The following is a 7,331-nucleotide window of genomic DNA, read 5'->3' on the forward strand; positions in this document are numbered from 1 at the left end:
TTGGAATCTAAAGAAAATCAAATATTTGGGGATTTACATCACTAAAGGAATTATTCAAAGCAAATTATGGCAAGATCAATGAGGAGATTCAAAAAGATATAGACAGATGGTCTACTCTACCACTGGATTTTAGTTCCAGAATTGAGACAGTCAGGATGAATATATTACCCAAGCTTCTATACCTATTCCAGTCCCTACCAATAAATGTTGCTCAAACTCAATTCACAAATTGGGATAGGATAATATCTAGGTTTATTTGTCAGATATAAAACCCTCCAACTCCCAAAGGATAAAGGGGGTATGGGCCTCCCGAATCTGAAGGAATACTTCTATGCTGCCCAGTTGAGATACATAGTTTGCTGGTGTAAACCAGATTATACAGCTAAGTGGAAAGAAATGGAAAGAGCATTTGGAGAATACCCTATTCAGGGTTCATACACTTTTTCACCAATGATTTTCAATGACTTCTCCATGAGCTTTACCTAATTTTCCATGACCAAAAGAATTACTCTTTCTCAGCGGTACCACTGAAAATGGTTTATTTTAACATGGAACAGGAAAATAAGGTCTGAAACATGTTGTGCCTATCTAAAACAAATCAAATAGTAGGCTTACTAGCTTCTACACGCTAAAGCAACTCAAATCTCTCACCAGCAAAATACCTCGTCAGTTAAATGCCATTTTACGTTTCATTACTATACGATACAGTATTTATTATCATTATAGTATTACTATTTCGGCGATTAGATAAAATATAAATTATATTTGATGCAACTTTAGTTACATTTCCATGACTTTTCCAAAATGTTGGGAAAAATATTGTTTTCCATAACTTTTCCAGGGCCTGGAATTTGCATTTTGAATTTCCATGACTTTTCCAGGTTTTTAATGACCGTAAGAACCCTGCCTATTCAGAGTATTATAGGAGGCCTTATTTGCCAGTTAGCTACAGCTGCTATGATGTGCGTATGGGGCTGAAACACATTTTGTAAAGGCCGAACGCTGGTATTGTAACTTCCGTGTCACTAATGTGATGCCATTGGGCCACAAAGCCTTGTGGACTTACATTGGTAAAGTCACATCTGTCAACCAGCATTTTTATGATATAAGGTGAATTGACTTTGCAGGATGGACATTATATAGAGAAGAAGACAAACACATTGGACAAGATAATCCAGGAAACCATTGAGATTTAAACTCCCGACAAGGGACAGTCGTTTTTTATTTTCATTTTTATTTCATTTTTGAGTCGCCCGTTGCGCCTTAACATGTGGATGCAAATTGAAATTGTATTTTTGTATGTCAAAGTGAAATGACAGTATGTACGTTTGGAATTCAGTGCAATTATTTTCAAGAAAAACAAAGTATAAAAAAAAGAAAAAATATTTTTTCCACACTCTTAAAAACCACTATGGTTTTTCTCCTGTGTGAACACGAAGATGTGATTTGAGAGCATCTGATCTAGTGAAAGTTGTCCCACACTCTTCACACCAGTACGGTTTTTCTCCCGTGTGAATACGGTGATGTGATTTGAGATTACTTGATTCAGCGAAAGTTTTCCCACACTCTTCACAGCTGTACGGTTTTTCTCCCGTGTGAATACGGTGATGTGATTTGAGATTACTTGATTCAGCGAAAGTTTTCCCACACTCTTCACAGCTGTACGGTTTTTCTCCCGTGTGAATACGTTGATGTTTTTTGAGATCACCTGATGTAGTGAAAGTTTTCCCACACTCGTCACAGCTGTACGGTTTTTCTCCCGTGTGAATACGCAGGTGGCGATTTAAACTTCCAGATGTTGTAAAGGATTTGTCACATTGCTGACAGCTGTGATATCTCTCTCTCTTCCTTTCGGTTTCTAGAACAGACGGACAGAGAAAGAGAGAAAGTAAATCTAAAAAGCATAAATACACAAGTTAACACAATAAAAACTCACTTAATATAAACCTTGAGTTAACAAAATACTACTTATCAACTGTTTGTGTTTATTATATTTGTATTATATTTGATACAGTAATACAACAACATTCTAACCACAGTATATACCAGAGGTGGGGGACTCGAGTCACATGACTTGGCTCACATATGTTTTTACTTGAGACTTGCTTGAATAACATTGAAAAAAGACTCGACTTGACTTGTGTAGGAGTGTAGAGTTATTTGTTCAAGCACCGGATCAGCAAAACAGGAGAGTCTGTGAACCAGTCTGCCTTGACCTATGTATTCATGTCTGTGACTCTCACAGTATCTGCTGCCCACAGCTGTTTTATAGAAGGAAAACCTCCTTCACTTCATGAAATCTCTGCAGCACCAGGAGGCAGTAACGCAAAGAGCTGTGCCTTTTACTGTTTACTTCACTGTGTTTACCTTCATTAGAACAGCTAAAGAGCGACCGCAGGCTGCTACGTTTTAACCACACGCACCTCCACACACAAGCTCCCGTTAGCCGGTAATTACCGGACTATGACCGGTAAAATATGCTGAAGACCGGCAAATCTAAATCTCTCCGGTCAAAATGTCCGGTCAAAATAATTTCCCCTTAGCGCAATACCGCATCAGTTGCGCCACTTATGTGACAGACAAGAAGAGTATGTGACGGACAAGAAGAGTATGTGACAGACAAGAAGAGTCTGTGACAGACAAGAAGAGTATGTGACAGAGAAGAAGAGTATGTGACAGACAAGAAGAGCATGTGACAGACAAGAAGAGTATGTGACAGACAAGAAGAGTATGTGACAGACAAGAAGAGTATGTGACAGACAAGAAGAGTCATTCTAATGTCTAACACGTAATGTGGAGAAAGAGATGTCCTGTATGGGTTGATTGTGCGTTGATCTGTTGGTAATGCCTCGGGGTTCCGGTGGGCATGTAAACAAATGCATAATGCTGCGCTATACTTTGTGGCCTCACCCGGTTGCATAGCAACACTTATTGTTTAGGTGTCTTTTAATAAGCAGCTAGTCATATCATTAGCTAGAACTAGCTAGATCTGATCGATATGGACATAAACGTGAGTAAAGTCTAATCTGACGGGAGAGAGAGATCAGCTGCTGCTGACGAGTCGACACGCAGCTCTGCATGATCACCTGCAGCGGTGAGCGGAGCAACACACACACACTTCAGTTAGAAAATCACACGTAGCTATTTTAATTACCTCTCAAACTACCTAAACTAGTTATAGATAGGCCTATGTTTAGTTTTACTGTCGGGTCACTCATTACTGGATCCGCGAGCTGCATGATACTGGCGGGCTGTCAGGAGAGAGAGAGAGCTCCGTTTATTATTCCCGCGTTATTGTAAGTTACTGTATACGTTTGAATAGTTAATCTACTATAATTAGTTTGTTTAATATCGAATCACATCAATTTGTTTTAAAGCTCAACAAATAACAAAGAAGACCTTTGACCGGCACTTTTCTAATTTTGTCCGGAAGATTTCAACTTTAACGGACATTTTGACCGGCAAATAATTATTCTAACGGGAACTCTGACACACACACTGAACTGCCCAATTATGCCCTACAATGCCTGAATCTCTCTCTGAAGTACCCGGATTCACCCTTGTTCGAGCAGACAGGGATGCGAACTCGGGGAAAACCAGAGGAGGCGTTATTTGTGTGTATATTAATGACCTGTGGTGCCGATCATACTCAGTAAAATGTAAAACCTGCAATCCCAACGTAGAAATTCTCGGCATGACGTTAAGACCCTTTTATCTGCCTAGAGAATTCGGGTGTATTTCACTATTTGTTGTTTACGTGCTTCCCAGTGGCAGAGGACACTGTTCACGAGCTACAACTCAGCCACCCCGATGCACCGGCAATAGTACTCGGGGACATGAAGCAATGTCGCCTGGAGACTGTGTTACCTGGGTGCCAGCAGTATGTTAGGGATCACACCAGGAAAGACAATAACCTGGACAAATGCTTTGTTAATGATAAAGGAGCCTATGTGTCTAAATACAGACCACCCATACTGAACTCTGATCATAATGTTGTGAATATGATACCAGTGTATAAGACCAAACTGAAGGGAAGTCAACCAGAAAAGAAAGTAATAAGGACATGGACAAATGAAAGTAGGGAACAGTTGAAAGCCTGTTTTGATTGGGACATTTTTCAGGAAGGTTCACTTGATGAAATAACTGTTACCAAAGACTATATTAACTTCTGTGTTCCCACTAAAGAAATACAAATCTATCCAAATAATAAATCATATGTGACTAAGGACATTAACAAAAAGTTATAAAAATCAGGAAAATAGCTTTCAAAAACAAAGACTATGGAGCACTTAGAGAAAGAACTGAAAGTCAAATTGAGGGACTCAAAGCTGGCACACAGAGAGCTTTTGGGAAATGCTTTTAAAGCCAAAGACCCCAAAAAAGTGTGGGACACCATGAGAACCATGACAGGAATGACCTCTTCAGCTAAACCTATTGTGACGGTCAAGACATACTTGATCCATACCAATTTGCCTATAAGCAAGGGGGTGGTACTGTTGCTACTCTGGTTCATATCATTACTAAACATTTAGATAAATGTCACACCTATGCAAGAGCCCTCTTCCTAGACTTCTCAGCAGCATACAACACAATACAAGCAGACATCTTGGTGTCAAAAATGGCCAAAATGGAAGTAAATCCATACCTGATTAACTGGTATGCCGCTTTCCTCACCAGTAGAGAGCAACTTGTGAAGGTTAACAAACCCCTGTCATCTGCCATCACAACCAATGTAGGGGCCCCCCAGGGCTGCGGGAGTTCAGCTGTGCTCTTTACTAGCTTCTTTTAGCTTTTTTTGATGACTTTACTGAAGTGCTGTCTATAGTGTGTTTTGACTTTGACCGTCTAGTTGGTGATTTTAACATCCATGTTGACAACCCCCAGGACAGAGGGGCTAAAGAACTGTTTTGTGTTCTTGATAACTATGGACTGACTCAGCATGTGACGGAGCCCACGCACAATAAGGGGCACACTCTGGACTTAATGATCTCAAAGGGTCTGAATATCTCTGAGGTTGTGGTGACTGATGTTGCACTCTCTGATCATTCCTTTGAGAGCTCTATTTCTGTTCACACAAATGTTCAAAAAGAGGTAACCACAAAGCGATATTTAACTGAAAATACTAGGGAAATGTTAACTCAGAATGTTTCTTCCACACTTGCCCCTGCTAACATCTCAGTAAATGAGCTAGTAGATCAAAAATTAAAAATGTTATAGATGCCATTGCTACAACTAGGGTAAAGGAAGTGACTGGCAAGAAAATATCTCCATGGAGAAAGGCCATGACCGTGAAAACAGAAAAAAGAGAGTCAATCCTCTCAGTAAACACAGAGCTGAATCCAGATCAGATGCACGCTGAAGGCTCTTTGAGCCGCTCTCACTGATCCTGCTGTTATATTACATGTTTGTTGTTTGTTTCTCATGTATTGTGTTTGTCTTATCTGTCTATGTTGATGTTACACATGGAGCTGCTGTGATGCAAGTCACATTTCAGACTTGATCTGACAATTAAAGTATTTTCGTATCGTATACAACAACGTTATAACCTATATCTAACCATATTGTGCATTCATATTGTATATTTCAAAACCGGTTGTGATCTTTCATTTGGGGATAACAGTGTTAGGCATTTGTGACGTGCAACAACATTAACATGAACCTTTCTGTTGGTCGCTTGTTAGCAGACCCTCCACGCGATAGCAGAGCGAACAGGTACAGCAAGCGAGGGATCATTGTCCACTAGTAAATCGATTGCAGATGGCGTCGTGCTCGCGGACGGATACAAAAAAAAGAATAATGAATGGGTCGCGAAATATACTTTGGTGGCCGTTAAACCTGGGCGGCCCAAGTAAAGTCTATGTGTGGGGAAACCCTGGACTTGAATTTTGAATTGAGCCGTCCCTTATAGATACTATCTCTTTACGTATTAGTGATGGGAATTACGGCTCTTTTTAGTGAGTCGGATCATTTGGCTCGGCTCACTAAGAAGAGCCGGCTCTTTCGGCTCCCAAACGGCTCTTCATGTTACCACAGTTTACCAGAGCCGCAGTTTCGCCGCTGCGAGGCTCCGGCGCTCGCAGTTCACGCACGTGCTCCTCTAGCACCCCCCGTCAAGGCTTGCCGGCAGTACACTTTTCGTCACAGGAACACGCTTTGCTGGCGGTGAAAAGAATCCCACCAGACTCCTTTGCCCCTCCAACAGCGGGATGTCCTTGTCCTTTTTCCTTTTCGTCATTTCAAGCGATAAAAACTCTTTTGGACGCCCTCGGCTCGAGTTCAGGGCGTTCCGAGCTGAATAAGGGCGTCAAATGACGGCAAGACGCCCGCCTGGCGGAAACGCTGGAATTAGGAATATATTGTGATGAAGTGCACACTGACCTGAGCTCCAGGGGTCTTTTTGTTCTCCTCCATGCTGCTCTCAGTGCTCCTTCTCCGGCTGGGTCTCTGAAATAATCAACACAACTACAGCTGACACAAAACAAGACAACTCAATACAACCGACAGACTAGGGCTGCTCGATTATGGAAAAAATCATAATCTCGATTATTTGGGTCAATAATTGTAATTGCGATTATTAAATGCGATTATTCATTTACTTTGAAAACATCCATTTATTGGAGACATTTTTTTTTAACAGTATGTTTTTAACAGTTGATTACCCTGAACTTTAAGTATAATTCAACTGAAAAACCAAAAAAAAAAAAAAAAGTAATAATAATAAAATAATCGTTTTATTTCGATTACGTTGTTTTCGTAATCGATGCAAGCCATAATTGTAATCGCGATTAAAATACGATTAATTGAGCAGCCCTACGACAGACACAACAAAACTAATCTACAGCTACTTCGTAGGTTCATAGCAGAGGTGAGAAGTAACTAAGTACATTTACTCAAGTACTGTACTTAAGTACTATTTAGAGCAGGGGTCGGCAACCTTTTTGATATGAAGTGCCATTTAAAAAAAAAAAAATTATCAGCGTGCCAACGATCGAGAATTATCAACGGGGGGGGGGGGGGGGGGGGGGGGGTGCTGTTGAGGATGTTGAGGAGCTTGACGCTCGTGATCTATCAACAGGAGGGCGGGGGGGCCTCGCTGCGGGGAAGCAGTGTGTGGACCTGTCAGCGCAACTTACATGATGCCGAATTTAACAAACACATTTAAATAATTGGTTTAAACGGCATAATAATAAGGACGATCGTCCGTTCTGTGATTCTCCAGAACACACATGTTATGATATTAGGGTCATGCAGAGTGAGATGAGATCGCTGTCCCTTTAAGAGAGAGAGAGAGGGGTGTGGCGTGTGCGTGTGAGTATGTTTCTGGAAGTGAA

This window comes from Trematomus bernacchii, unplaced genomic scaffold, assembly GCF_902827165.1.
Source record: "Trematomus bernacchii unplaced genomic scaffold, fTreBer1.1, whole genome shotgun sequence".
NCBI classification, from domain to species: domain Eukaryota; kingdom Metazoa; phylum Chordata; class Actinopteri; order Perciformes; family Nototheniidae; genus Trematomus; species Trematomus bernacchii.